Source organism: Phyllobates terribilis, unplaced genomic scaffold, assembly GCF_046119375.1.
Source record: "Phyllobates terribilis strain yellow unplaced genomic scaffold, ASM4611937v1 Scaffold_5__5_contigs__length_657084704, whole genome shotgun sequence".
NCBI classification, from domain to species: Eukaryota; Metazoa; Chordata; class Amphibia; order Anura; family Dendrobatidae; genus Phyllobates; species Phyllobates terribilis.
This window is the reverse complement of record NW_027362765.1, coordinates 653,001,836-653,016,531: the sequence shown is the minus strand read 5'-3', so window position 1 is coordinate 653,016,531 and position 14,696 is coordinate 653,001,836. Positions and strand designations below refer to the sequence as shown.

General features: G+C 42.6%; 7 non-coding genes across 7 annotated transcripts; all 7 read left to right on the top strand.

The window, feature by feature from the left end:
• Positions 1–873: 873 nt before the first annotated feature.
• LOC141274969 (U2 spliceosomal RNA) lies at positions 874–1,064 on the top strand. Its single transcript, XR_012323228.1, has one exon. It is a non-coding gene; the product is annotated as a U2 spliceosomal RNA (small nuclear RNA).
• Positions 1,065–2,176: 1,112 nt separating this feature from the next.
• LOC141274968 (U2 spliceosomal RNA) lies at positions 2,177–2,367 on the top strand. Its single transcript, XR_012323227.1, has one exon. It is a non-coding gene; the product is annotated as a U2 spliceosomal RNA (small nuclear RNA).
• A 1,115-nt stretch (positions 2,368–3,482) lies between these two features.
• Positions 3,483–3,673, top strand: LOC141274967 (U2 spliceosomal RNA). Its single transcript, XR_012323226.1, has one exon. It is a non-coding gene; the product is annotated as a U2 spliceosomal RNA (small nuclear RNA).
• A 1,115-nt stretch (positions 3,674–4,788) lies between these two features.
• LOC141149927 (U2 spliceosomal RNA) lies at positions 4,789–4,979 on the top strand. The gene has a single exon (XR_012246205.1). It is a non-coding gene; the product is annotated as a U2 spliceosomal RNA (small nuclear RNA).
• Positions 4,980–11,368: 6,389 nt separating this feature from the next.
• LOC141150422 (U2 spliceosomal RNA) lies at positions 11,369–11,555 on the top strand. The gene has a single exon (XR_012246628.1). It is a non-coding gene; the product is annotated as a U2 spliceosomal RNA (small nuclear RNA).
• Positions 11,556–12,670: 1,115 nt separating this feature from the next.
• Positions 12,671–12,861, top strand: LOC141274966 (U2 spliceosomal RNA). The gene has a single exon (XR_012323225.1). It is a non-coding gene; the product is annotated as a U2 spliceosomal RNA (small nuclear RNA).
• Positions 12,862–13,977: 1,116 nt separating this feature from the next.
• On the top strand, positions 13,978–14,168 carry LOC141274965 (U2 spliceosomal RNA). The gene has a single exon (XR_012323224.1). It is a non-coding gene; the product is annotated as a U2 spliceosomal RNA (small nuclear RNA).
• Positions 14,169–14,696: the final 528 nt, after the last annotated feature.

Genomic DNA, 14,696 nt, shown 5'->3' with positions numbered 1-14,696 from the left:
TTTTGGATAAACAGACATATTAGGCAAGCATTTTGGAGCTTTCACCTAAATAACTACAGGTGGTGAGATAAGCTGCACAATATAATTGACCTTTCAGTATATTGTTGCACACACACCATCTATTTAGCAAATGCCCTTGTTATCAACAGCAGCCTTTTAAACTCACCTGAGCTAACAGGTATGTGCGCTGGTTACTCTGCTGCGCTTAAAATTTCTTTTTTGGTTTGCTACAATGCCTTTTCTGAAACGTTGTCTCCTTCTGCTGGAACACTGACTTCTTTCATTTAATGCCTGCAGACTATAAAAGAGAACCCAACCCAAAAAGTTTGGTTGATTAGTCTGTGGCATTCTGTTAAACTGTTGCTTATGGCGGTCTCTGTGAGCTTCTCAGCGACATTCAGCCAGCCAGGTATCCTGCCTGCAGTAGATGGAATGTGGCAATGGAACGCTGGCTGCGCGTGTCATAATAGGCTCTGAGCCTTTATATACCTGTGCACAGCAGCAGCCACCTTCAGTCTGCTGCTGGACAGCCAGCAGCAGCAGCAGCAGGAGAGGTATGTAATCAGGAGCCCTCCTGCTAAGGGTAGACAGCTGCTCGTTCCACCCCACCCCCCGCCTTAATTGGTTCTCCTCCCTTCCAACGGTGTTGAGGCGGGTGGGAACAGCAGGGGGTGAAGGTGCTGTGTTTAAAGAGGTGGAGTTATGCAGATCTAAAACGCGTGGATTGCAGCAGCAGCAAGCCGAAAAGTGCAGGCATGTAAGGGATCTAGAGGTTGACAACATGTCTTCTTAACGGGAGTCCAGGAGCTCATCTTCACAAATGGACTTTTCAGGATCCTTGGGTGGCTCCGTAGTTTGAAACCAATTCTGGTTATCGCTTCTCGGCCTTTTGGCTAAGATCAAGTGTAGTATCTGTTCTTATCAGTTTAATATCTGATACGTCCCCTATCTGGGGACCATATATTAAATGGATTTTTAGAACAGGGAGATGGAAAAAGAGCTTGCTCTGTCCACTCCACGCATTGACCTGGTATTGCAGTATCTCCAGGACCGGTGCACCCCTTCTTTAATGCAGTTTCTAAAATCAGAAAGAATTGAATTCAATGTTTTTTGTTCATTTTGCTTGTTTGTCGGATTTTGGGATGGACTCTTTGGCTTTGCTTTTCTTCTCCTCATTGGATTTTTCATGTTCAAAGTTGCAGAAGCCAGATTACAAGCTCATTTTGGTTCAACTTCAGCAACTGTGCATTGCATTGCCATGTAATGTGATGCAATGCTATCTTTCTAGCTCTCCCTTTTTACTTCCTTTTGGATAAACAGACATATTAGGCAAGCATTTTGGAGCTTTCACCTAAATAACTACAGGTGGTGAGATAAGCTGCACAATATAATTGACCTTTCAGTATATTGTTGCACACACACCATCTATTTAGCAAATGCCCTTGTTATCAACAGCAGCCTTTTAAACTCACCTGAGCTAACAGGTATGTGCGCTGGTTACTCTGCTGCGCTTAAAATTTCTTTTTTGGTTTGCTACAATGCCTTTTCTGAAACGTTGTCTCCTTCTGCTGGAACACTGACTTCTTTCATTTAATGCCTGCAGACTATAAAAGAGAACCCAACCCAAAAAGTTTGGTTGATTAGTCTGTGGCATTCTGTTAAACTGTTGCTTATGGCGGTCTCTGTGAGCTTCTCAGCGACATTCAGCCAGCCAGGTATCCTGCCTGCAGTAGATGGAATGTGGCAATGGAACGCTGGCTGCGCGTGTCATAATAGGCTCTGAGCCTTTATATACCTGTGCACAGCAGCAGCCACCTTCAGTCTGCTGCTGGACAGCCAGCAGCAGCAGCAGGAGAGGTATGTAATCAGGAGCCCTCCTGCTAAGGGTAGACAGCTGCTCGTTCCACCCCACCCCCCGCCTTAATTGGTTCTCCTCCCTTCCAACGGTGTTGAGGCGGGTGGGAACAGCAGGGGGTGAAGGTGCTGTGTTTAAAGAGGTGGAGTTATGCAGATCTAAAACGCGTGGATTGCAGCAGCAGCAAGCCGAAAAGTGCAGGCATGTAAGGGATCTAGAGGTTGACAACATGTCTTCTTAACGGGAGTCCAGGAGCTCATCTCCACAAATGGACTTTTCAGGATCCTTGGGTGGCTCCGTAGTTTGAAACCAATTCTGGTTATCGCTTCTCGGCCTTTTGGCTAAGATCAAGTGTAGTATCTGTTCTTATCAGTTTAATATCTGATACGTCCCCTATCTGGGGACCATATATTAAATGGATTTTTAGAACAGGGAGATGGAAAAAGAGCTTGCTCTGTCCACTCCACGCATTGACCTGGTATTGCAGTATCTCCAGGACCGGTGCACCCCTTCTTTAATGCAGTTTCTAAAATCAGAAAGAATTGAATTCAATGTTTTTTGTTCATTTTGCTTGTTTGTCGGATTTTGGGATGGACTCTTTGGCTTTGCTTTTCTTCTCCTCATTGGATTTTTCATGTTCAAAGTTGCAGAAGCCAGATTACAAGCTCATTTTGGTTCAACTTCAGCAACTGTGCATTGCATTGCCATGTAATGTGATGCAATGCTATCATTCTAGCTCTCCCTTTTTACTTCCTTTTGGATAAACAGACATATTAGGCAAGCATTTTGGAGCTTTCACCTAAATAACTACAGGTGGTGAGATAAGCTGCACAATATAATTGACCTTTCAGTATATTGTTGCACACACACCATCTATTTAGCAAATGCCCTTGTTATCAACAGCAGCCTTTTAAACTCACCTGAGCTAACAGGTATGTGCGCTGGTTACTCTGCTGCGCTTAAAATTTCTTTTTTGGTTTGCTACAATGCCTTTTCTGAAACGTTGTCTCCTTCTGCTGGAACACTGACTTCTTTCATTTAATGCCTGCAGACTATAAAAGAGAACCCAACCCAAAAAGTTTGGTTGATTAGTCTGTGGCATTCTGTTAAACTGTTGCTTATGGCGGTCTCTGTGAGCTTCTCAGCGACATTCAGCCAGCCAGGTATCCTGCCTGCAGTAGATGGAATGTGGCAATGGAACGCTGGCTGCGCGTGTCATAATAGGCTCTGAGCCTTTATATACCTGTGCACAGCAGCAGCCACCTTCAGTCTGCTGCTGGACAGCCAGCAGCAGCAGCAGCAGGAGAGGTATGTAATCAGGAGCCCTCCTGCTAAGGGTAGACAGCTGCTCGTTCCACCCCACCCCCCGCCTTAATTGGTTCTCCTCCCTTCCAACGGTGTTGAGGCGGGTGGGAACAGCAGGGGGTGAAGGTGCTGTGTTTAAAGAGGAGGAGTTATGCAGATCTAAAATGCGTGGATTGCAGCAGCAGCAAGCCGAAAAGTGCAGGCATGTAAGGGATCTAGAGGTTGACAACATGTCTTCTTAACGGGAGTCCAGGAGCTCATCTCCACAAATGGACTTTTCAGGATCCTTGGGTGGCTCCGTAGTTTGAAACCAATTCTGGTTATCGCTTCTCGGCCTTTTGGCTAAGATCAAGTGTAGTATCTGTTCTTATCAGTTTAATATCTGATACGTCCCCTATCTGGGGACCATATATTAAATGGATTTTTAGAACAGGGAGATGGAAAAAGAGCTTGCTCTGTCCACTCCACGCATTGACCTGGTATTGCAGTATCTCCAGGACCGGTGCACCCCTTCTTTAATGCAGTTTCTAAAATCAGAAAGAATTGAATTCAATGTTTTTTGTTCATTTTGCTTGTTTGTCGGATTTTGGGATGGACTCTTTGGCTTTGCTTTTCTTCTCCTCATTGGATTTTTCATGTTCAAAGTTGCAGAAGCCAGATTACAAGCTCATTTTGGTTCAACTTCAGCAACTGTGCATTGCATTGCCATGTAATGTGATGCAATGCTATCTTTCTAGCTCTCCCTTTTTACTTCCTTTTGGATAAACAGACATATTAGGCAAGCATTTTGGAGCTTTCACCTAAATAACTACAGGTGGTGAGATAAGCTGCACAATATAATTGACCTTTCAGTATATTGTTGCACACACACCATCTATTTAGCAAATGCCCTTGTTATCAACAACAGCCTTTTAAACTCACCTGAGCTAACAGGTATGTGAGCTGGTTACTCTGCTGCGCTTAAAATTTCTTTTTTGGTTTGCTACAATGCCTTTTCTGAAACGTTGTCTCCTTCTGCTGGAACACTGACTTCTTTCATTTAATGCCTGCAGACTATAAAAGAGAACCCAACCCAAAAAGTTTGGTTGATTAGTCTGTGGCATTCTGTTAAACTGTTGCTTATGGCGGTCTCTGTGAGCTTCTCAGCGACATTCAGCCAGCCAGGTATCCTGCCTGCAGTAGATGGAATGTGGCAATGGAACGCTGGCTGCGCGTGTCATAATAGGCTCTGAGCCTTTATATACCTGTGCACAGCAGCAGCCACCTTCAGTCTGCTGCTGGACAGCCAGCAGCAGCAGCAGCAGGAGAGGTATGTAATCAGGAGCCCTCCTGCTAAGGGTAGACAGCTGCTCGTTCCACCCCACCCCCCGCCTTAATTGGTTCTCCTCCCTTCCAACGATGTTGAGGCGGGTGGGAACAGCAGGGGGTGAAGGTGCTGTGTTTAAAGAGGTGGAGTTATGCAGATCTAAAACGCGTGGATTGCAGCAGCAGCAAGCCGAAAAGTGCAGGCATGTAAGGGATCTAGAGGTTGACAACATGTCTTCTTAACGGGAGTCCAGGAGCTCATCTCCACAAATGGACTTTTCAGGATCCTTGGGTGGCTCCGTAGTTTGAAACCAATTCTGGTTATCGCTTCTCGGCCTTTTGGCTAAGATCAAGTGTAGTATCTGTTCTTATCAGTTTAATATCTGATACGTCCCCTATCTGTGGACCATATATTAAATGGATTTTTAGAACAGGGAGATGGAAAAAGAGCTTGCTCTGTCCACTCCACGCATTGACCTGGTATTGCAGTATCTCCAGGACCGGTGCACCCCTTCTTTAATGCAGTTTCTAAAATCAGAAAGAATTGAATTCAATGTTTTTTGTTCATTTTGCTTGTTTGTCGGATTTTGGGATGGACTCTTTGGCTTTGCTTTTCTTCTCCTCATTGGATTTTTCATGTTCAAAGTTGCAGAAGCCAGATTACAAGCTCATTTTGGTTCAACTTCAGCAACTGTGCATTGCATTGCCATGTAATGTGATGCAATGCTATCTTTCTAGCTCTCCCTTTTTACTTCCTTTTGGATAAACAGACATATTAGGCAAGCATTTTGGAGCTTTCACCTAAATAACTACAGGTGGTGAGATAAGCTGCACAATATAATTGACCTTTCAGTATATTGTTGCACACACACCATCTATTTAGCAAATGCCCTTGTTATCAACAGCAGCCTTTTAAACTCACCTGAGCTAACAGGTATGTGCGCTGGTTACTCTGCTGCGCTTAAAATTTCTTTTTTGGTTTGCTACAATGCCTTTTCTGAAACGTTGTCTCCTTCTGCTGGAACACTGACTTCTTTCATTTAATGCCTGCAGACTATAAAAGAGAACCCAACCCAAAAAGTTTGGTTGATTAGTCTGTGGCATTCTGTTAAACTGTTGCTTATGGCGGTCTCTGTGAGCTTCTCAGCGACATTCAGCCAGCCAGGTATCCTGCCTGCAGTAGATGGAATGTGGCAATGGAACGCTGGCTGCGCGTGTCATAATAGGCTCTGAGCCTTTATATACCTGTGCACAGCAGCAGCCACCTTCAGTCTGCTGCTGGACAGCCAGCAGCAGCAGCAGCAGGAGAGGTATGTAATCAGGAGCCCTCCTGCTAAGGGTAGACAGCTGCTCGTTCCACCCCACCCCCCGCCTTAATTGGTTCTCCTCCCGTCCAACGGTGTTGAGGCGGGTGGGAACAGCAGGGGGTGAAGGTGCTGTGTTTAAAGAGGTGGAGTTATGCAGATCTAAAACGCGTGGATTGCAGCAGCAGCAAGCCGAAAAGTGCAGGCATGTAAGGGATCTAGAGGTTGACAACATGTCTTCTTAACGGGAGTCCAGGAGCTCATCTCCACAAATGGACTTTTCAGGATCCTTGGGTGGCTCCGTAGTTTGAAACCAATTCTGGTTATCGCTTCTCGGCCTTTTGGCTACGATCAAGTGCTTTATTGCAGGAGATTGTGGTTGAAGGGCACTCGGGTACCCCTCTCCTTGGCCTGGCAGGATCGTCCACTTTGGTGGACTTAACCTGCTTGCTGCTATTAGGGAGAGGGCTTAGTCCCAGGGTAACGAGTTGCGATCCCCCAGCTTCCAGGTGTTTTTCGCTGCAAGAACACTGGGAGCGCAGATTGCAAGCGGCTGCAATTTGCAACCTTGTTGCGTTTTTCCATGGAGGTTGACCCTAACCTCGTGCCTCTTTATGCGAGGCTAAAAAACTCTATCCGAGTTCACTTCACGGCGGGTGGCTCGGATATGAGGAAATTAGGGTATGTAGTCCAGGACGTGCTCAGGAACCTTCTTGGCGTACAAAGGAATGAAATTCTCTCCATCCAGGATTATCCCAGAAGAGGTGACTATGACATCACATTCACCGGAGAAGGTATTTTTAGAGATGTACTAGAAAAGTTAAAAAAAGTTGAAAATAGTCCTGTTTTGAAAGGGATACAAATTGTTGAGCACGTCCTGGATGAGGTAAGACTGGTTATTGTAAAAATATTTTCGCCCTTTGTTTCTGCTCCAGAAGTAATGTCATTTCTAGCAATTTATTTTAAAAGTGTTAAATGTATTGGGAAGATATTAAACGAATATAACATATGGACATCTAAGTGGAAATTCCTTGTGAAGTGTACAAGAGATCCAAATACACCAGGTGGTATACGGCTCCCCCCTGCCCGTTTCAAAATTGGGCAAACAAATGGGGATTTCTTCTTTTCTGGGATGCCAGTATATTGCAGAAATTGTGGGCGCTATGGTCATTCAAAAGAAAACTGTCATGTATCATGTAGAAATTGTGCTAGTGAAGAACATGAGACAAAAGAATGCCCTAAGGAAAAGAAATGCAGTTTTTGCCAGACTCCAGGTCACTTTTATTTTTCTTGCCCTCACAGATTTCGGGAAGATGAGCAAAAGGGGAAGTCCAAGACGTCCGACCAAGGACCAAAAGATCAGACCACCCCTCAGGAGGAGGAACAACAACCTGGAGCCTCTGGAGATAATAAGGGCGTACCAAATAGTGAAGTGTCTCCAGAGTCTATGACAGGTAAAATACCAAATCCCAAAACCTGGCTGCAGGACCTGCGGGAGTCCAAAAGGAGGGCTGAGAAGGAGCAGAAGGGCACTACTGGTAAGGTCAAAAGGGACCGGCAAAAGGCCGACACAGAAGCCCATGCCCAGTCTGGGTCTCCTAGTGCTGAGGGTGCTGAGTGGATAAAGGTGGGTCCTAAGAAAAAGAAAAAGGGTGGTTCGGAGGAGGCAGCAGGAGGTGAACAGATGGACACTTCTCCAGAAGGGGACGTGGACGCTGGACCCTCAGGGGTTTCGGTCTCCGCTGCTACAGGTGGGGACCGGGATCTTGCTGCCTCTGAAGAGTCAGAGGCTCTGCCTTGTGCGCAACCTCCTCCTATAGGACGACCTTCTACAGGTCAAACAGGGGCGGCGGAACCCCTCGGGGACCCACCTGATGAGGAACTGCATGGCCAGCCAATGGAGACCCAGCGGGTTCTGCCAGCCAGCCCTCCGAGCTATGCCAGTGTAGCGTCGGGTTTATATAAATGTGGTAATCTTTCCTCCTCCACGGAGACTCTCGTGACGATACTATCAGATGAGGAGGGAGGCGCAAGCCCAGTGGTCTGATCAGGTTCATCGGACAGGTAAATCCGTTGCTCTTAGTTACCTAAGTAAAATTTCTACATTTTCTAATGATGGCTGAACTCAAAGGTATTTCCCTCAACGTGAGAGGCATAAAATCTAACACGAGAAGAACTGCTCTTTTTAATTTTTTTACGTGTTTTACTGCATCTGTATTTTTTCTGCAAGAATGTAATATCCCACATGAAATGTCATATCAAAAATATAAAGATGAGTGGAAGTGTGGGCCATCTGTCTGGTCCGGATCGAATGCTGCAGGATCAGCGGGTGTAGCCATACTTTTTAAAGGGAACGTTTTAATTGATTTTATTCAGGAAATTTTACCAGGTCGTATTTTATTAGTGAAAGCTTTTATTGATGGTATTAGATGGCAGTTTTTAAATTTTTATGGATCCCCAGAGAAAAATGAAAGAGCCGAAATGCTTGATCTTTTACCATTATTTATTAATAACTCTGAACCTTTTATCTTAGCAGGGGATTTTAATTGTGTTTTAAAAGGTGAAAACCGGCGCTCCAGCTCTGTAAGCAGGAACTACGATAAAACCTCAGGTATGCTACATGATATAGTCAAAGATGCTAAATTGATAGACATATATAAAGAGTGTCATAGTGACAGCCCAGAGGATGCCGGTTTCACTTGGAGCAATGCTAATTGTAGCTCTAGGATTGATTTTATTTTTGGTTCAGATAAAACAATACCTGCCAAATGTGAAGTTTTAACTAATATATTTTCAGACCATAAACTTTTATCCTTTACCATAAAAGTAAATGACAACAAAAAATGTGGTAAGAAAAGCTGGAAAATGAACGTATCCCTTTTAACCGACCCGCAGATTTTATCAGATTTTATTGAGTTTTATAGGAAATGTAGAAAAGGGAAAAAAACAAATGAGACTATGAGTGTATGGTGGGATAGAATGAAAGTAAAAATAAAAGACTTTTTTATTAAAAAGAGTATATGTAGAGCCAAAGAAAAATATGAAGAATATAGAATTTTAAATACCCGCCTACAAACATTATTTAAGCTCAGAGACAATGGGATAGATGTACAACTTGATATTTCAAACTTAAAGAAGAGATTTCAAAATGGCTAGAACAAAAAGGAAAAGAGATAATTTTTCGTTCTAGAGTACAACATATAGAAGAAAATGAAAAGTGTTCCAGATGTTTTTTTAGGAAAAATAAAAAAGAAAAAGTGATAATTGACCATATAGATGGTGAGAATAATATAAAAAATATGCTGGGTAAAGTTGAGTTTTTTTTTTCTAATCTTTTTAATGGAAAAAATATAGATAATAAATTAATGGATGATTCGCTGCAAGGACTAACAGCTGTTTTAGATCCCGCATCCCAAGAGTTTTTATCCCAAGTTTTAACGGAACAAGAAGTGTTAAAAACTATTAAAAGTTTTAAAACTGGAAAGGTCCCTGGTCCTGATGGCATCCCAATAGAATTTTATGTATGTTTTTATGATATTTTAAAAGATGATTTGTTTTATTTGTTTACTGAGGTTTTTAATAATAAGGTTTTATTAAATTCCTGGAAGAAAGGTGAAGTCTCCCTCCTATACAAAAAAGGTGATAAATCAAAATTAGAAAACTGGAGACCAATAACACTTTTAAATTGTGACTATAAAATAATGGCTAAAATTTGTGCAAATCGTCTAAAAGAAGTCATCAGCAAAGTTATTCATTCTAATCAAGTGTGTGGGGTGCCGGGGCGCAGTATATGGGACAATCTGAATTTAGTGAAAGACTGTATTGAGGATGTGAAAGACAGAAAGGGGAAAATGGCGATTTTATCTATTGATTTTGAAAAAGCATTTGACCGTGTCTCACACTTTTATCTTTTTAAAGTTTTAGAGAAAATGGGCATACCAGAAGGGTTTTTACTATCGCTTAAAGCATTTTACAAGGATTGTACAAGTAAGATTTTAGTGAATGGTTTTAAGACACAAGAGGTATTTTTACGGTCAGGGGTGAAACAGGGATGCCCTCTGTCCCCCCTACTGTTTATCTGTGCACTGGAACCAATGTTATGTGCAATACGCCAAAATAAACAGATATGCGGTGTCCCTCTGCCTGGAAGCGGTGGTTTGGAGGCCAAGGTTGTAGGCTACATGGATGACGTGGCGGTCTTGTGTACAGATGCACCATCACTTACGGCCACTCTCCATCAAGTGCAATCCTTTTGTCTAGCTTCTGGTTTTAAAATCAATTTTAATAAGTGTAACATTTTAAGTGTTGGGGGGATGATTTTACGTGATGTACCAATTAATGTCTCCGAATCCATTTCCATTTTAGGTATATCATTCACTGAAAATAATGATGGTTATAATAGTTGGGAAACAGTTACACAGAAAGTAAATACGAAAATATGTATGTGGAACATGAGGAGACTTACAATGGAGGGTAAAGTATTGGTTTTAAAGATGGTGATTTTACCTCTTTTATTGTATCTTAGCATGGTTTTCCCCCCGCCTGTTAATGTTTTAAAAAAGATAACCAAAACCTGCTTTACCTTCTTTTGGAACTCAAAAATGGAAAAGCTGAAAAGAGAAATCGTGATGAAATCAAAAGTAAAAGGTGGTAAAGATTTTCCAGATTTTAATAGGTTTCTTTTAATCCATCTGTTCGTTTACTGTTTTAATGCCCTTTTTAAGAATCACTATTGGTCCTTTTTTATGCGTTTTAATACAGGATTTTTTATGAGAAAGTTTGGATGGTATGAAGTTAATATATCTGTGCCCCATGCTTTTAATTTGTCGACGCATTATGAGATTTTAAGGAAAATAGTGTCCGATTTTAATTTAGGGACTAAGAAAATAGAGGAATTAAGAAATAGTAAGAAACTAATTAAAGAAATACGTAAAAGTGAGGAAATATGTAATGTTGACAGATATGATGATGACAAATCTATGTCTATCTGGAAAATGATTAACGTTTTTTATCTTTTTAATGAACAGAGAGATCTGGCTTGGAGTTGCATGCACCGCTGTCTTCCTTGCCGGGCATTCCAATACAGAAGAGGATTTGTGAGGTCTGCCATCTGCCCAAGAGCCGGATGCCAAGACGAGGAAACGGTGGAACATCTATTATGGACATGTAATTTTGCAAAGGATTTCTGGAGAAGACTGCTCCCCCTACTGGAAAGGGTGGCAGACCTCAAGGACTTTACATATAAAACTGTGCTATACGGACTTATGGAATGCCCCACAATGGACCAGTACACAATGGCTTGGAAGACAGTGAACTGCGCCAAGTCATCTCTCTGGAAAGCGCGCAACATTGCTATTTTTAAACAAGATGTTTTATCAGTGAATGATGTTTTAAGTTTATGTTTATGTGAAATGTATACTTATTATTTAATTGACAAAAAGAAGAATGTACATATTTCCAAAAAATGGCTTGTTGACCAATGGAACCTAATTATTTAAAATCTTTGTATTTTTTTGTTTTGTAAATTTCATTTGTCTTTTAATGTTTGGTATTTGTGTAATTATGCTTGTAAATTGTTAAAGTTTTAATAAACGGTTTTATCCCTCTGCAGGGGATAGCCAAATTAAAAAAAATCTGTTCTTATCAGTTTAATATCTGATACGTCCCCTATCTGGGGACCATATATTAAATGGATTTTTAGAACAGGGAGATGGAAAAAGAGCTTGCTCTGTCCACTCCACGCATTGACCTGGTATTGCAGTATCTCCAGGACCGGTGCACCCCTTCTTTAATGCAGTTTCTAAAATCAGAAAGAATTGAATTCAATGTTTTTTGTTCATTTTGCTTGTTTGTCGGATTTTGGGATGGACTCTTTGGCTTTGCTTTTCTTCTCCTCATTGGATTTTTCATGTTCAAAGTTGCAGAAGCCAGATTACAAGCTCATTTTGGTTCAACTTCAGCAACTGTGCATTGCATTGCCATGTAATGTGATGCAATGCTATCTTTCTAGCTCTCCCTTTTTACTTCCTTTTGGATAAACAGACATATTAGGCAAGCATTTTGGAGCTTTCACCTAAATAACTACAGGTGGTGAGATAAGCTGCACAATATAATTGACCTTTCAGTATATTGTTGCACACACACCATCTATTTAGCAAATGCCCTTGTTATCAACAGCAGCCTTTTAAACTCACCTGAGCTAACAGGTATGTGCGCTGGTTACTCTGCTGCGCTTAAAATTTCTTTTTTGGTTTGCTACAATGCCTTTTCTGAAACGTTGTCTCCCTCTGCTGGAACACTGACTTCTTTCATTTAATGCCTGCAGACTATAAAAGAGAACCCAACCCAAAAAGTTTGGTTGATTAGTCTGTGGCATTCTGTTAAACTGTTGCTTATGGCGGTCTCTGTGAGCTTCTCAGCGACATTCAGCCAGCCAGGTATCCTGCCTGCAGTAGATGGAATGTGGCAATGGAACGCTGGCTGCGCGTGTCATAATAGGCTCTGAGCCTTTATATACCTGTGCACAGCAGCAGCCACCTTCAGTCTGCTGCTGGACAGCCAGCAGCAGCAGCAGCAGGAGAGGTATGTAATCAGGAGCCCTCCTGCTAAGGGTAGACAGCTGCTCGTTCCACCCCACCCCCCGCCTTAATTGGTTCTCCTCCCTTCCAACGGTGTTGAGGCGGGTGGGAACAGCAGGGGGTGAAGGTGCTGTGTTTAAAGAGGTGGAGTTATGCAGATCTAAAACGCGTGGATTGCAGCAGCAGCAAGCCGAAAAGTGCAGGCATGTAAGGGATCTAGAGGTTGACAACATGTCTTCTTAACGGGAGTCCAGGAGCTCATCTCCACAAATGGACTTTTCAGGATCCTTGGGTGGCTCCGTAGTTTGAAACCAATTCTGGTTATCGCTTCTCGGCCTTTTGGCTAAGATCAAGTGTAGTATCTGTTCTTATCAGTTTAATATCTGATACGTCCCCTATCTGGGGACCATATATTAAATGGATTTTTAGAACAGGGAGATGGAAAAAGAGCTTGCTCTGTCCACTCCACGCATTGACCTGGTATTGCAGTATCTCCAGGACCGGTGCACCCCTTCTTTAATGCAGTTTCTAAAATCAGAAAGAATTGAATTCAATGTTTTTTGTTCATTTTGCTTGTTTGTCGGATTTTGGGATGGACTCTTTGGCTTTGCTTTTCTTCTCCTCATTGGATTTTTCATGTTCAAAGTTGCAGAAGCCAGATTACAAGCTCATTTTGGTTCAACTTCAGCAACTGTGCATTGCATTGCCATGTAATGTGATGCAATGCTATCTTTCTAGCTCTCCCTTTTTACTTCCTTTTGGATAAACAGACATATTAGGCAAGCATTTTGGAGCTTTCACCTAAATAACTACAGGTGGTGAGATAAGCTGCACAATATAATTGACCTTTCAGTATATTGTTGCACACACACCATCTATTTAGCAAATGCCCTTGTTATCAACAGCAGCCTTTTAAACTCACCTGAGCTAACAGGTATGTGCGCTGGTTACTCTGCTGCGCTTAAAATTTCTTTTTTGGTTTGCTACAATGCCTTTTCTGAAACGTTGTCTCCTTCTGCTGGAACACTGACTTCTTTCATTTAATGCCTGCAGACTATAAAAGAGAACCCAACCCAAAAAGTTTGGTTGATTAGTCTGTGGCATTCTGTTAAACTGTTGCTTATGGCGGTCTCTGTGAGCTTCTCAGCGACATTCAGCCAGCCAGGTATCCTGCCTGCAGTAGATGGAATGTGGCAATGGAACGCTGGCTGCGCGTGTCATAATAGGCTCTGAGCCTTTATATACCTGTGCACAGCAGCAGCCACCTTCAGTCTGCTGCTGGACAGCCAGCAGCAGCAGCAGCAGGAGAGGTTTGTAATCAGGAGCCCTCCTGCTAAGGGTAGACAGCTGCTCGTTCCACCCCCCCCCCCCGCCTTAATTGGTTCTCCTCCCTTCCAACGGTGTTGAGGCGGGTGGGAACAGCAGGGGGTGAAGGTGCTGTGTTTAAAGAGGTGGAGTTATGCAGATCTAAAACGCGTGGATTGCAGCAGCAGCAAGCCGAAAAGTGCAGGCATGTAAGGGATCTAGAGGTTGACAACATGTCTTCTTAACGGGAGTCCAGGAGCTCATCTCCACAAATGGACTTTTCAGGATCCTTGGGTGGCTCCGTAGTTTGAAACCAATTCTGGTTATCGCTTCTCGGCCTTTTGGCTAAGATCAAGTGTAGTATCTGTTCTTATCAGTTTAATATCTGATACGTCCCCTATCTGGGGACCATATATTAAATGGATTTTTAGAACAGGGAGATGGAAAAAGAGCTTGCTCTGTCCACTCCACGCATTGACCTGGTATTGCAGTATCTCCAGGACCGGTGCACCCCTTCTTTAATGCAGTTTCTAAAATCAGAAAGAATTGAATTCAATGTTTTTTGTTCATTTTGCTTGTTTGTCGGATTTTGGGATGGACTCTTTGGCTTTGCTTTTCTTCTCCTCATTGGATTTTTCATGTTCAAAGTTGCAGAAGCCAGATTACAAGCTCATTTTGGTTCAACTTCAGCAACTGTGCATTGCATTGCCATGTAATGTGATGCAATGCTATCTTTCTAGCTCTCCCTTTTTACTTCCTTTTGGATAAACAGACATATTAGGCAAGCATTTTGGAGCTTTCACCTAAATAACTACAGGTGGTGAGATAAGCTGCACAATATAATTGACCTTTCAGTATATTGTTGCACACACACCATCTATTTAGCAAATGCCCTTGTTATCAACAGCAGCCTTTTAAACTCACCTGAGCTAACAGGTATGTGCGCTGGTTACTCTGCTGCGCTTAAAATTTCTTTTTTGGTTTGCTACAATGCCTTTTCTGAAACGTTGTCTCCTTCTGCTGGAACACTGACTTCTTTCATTT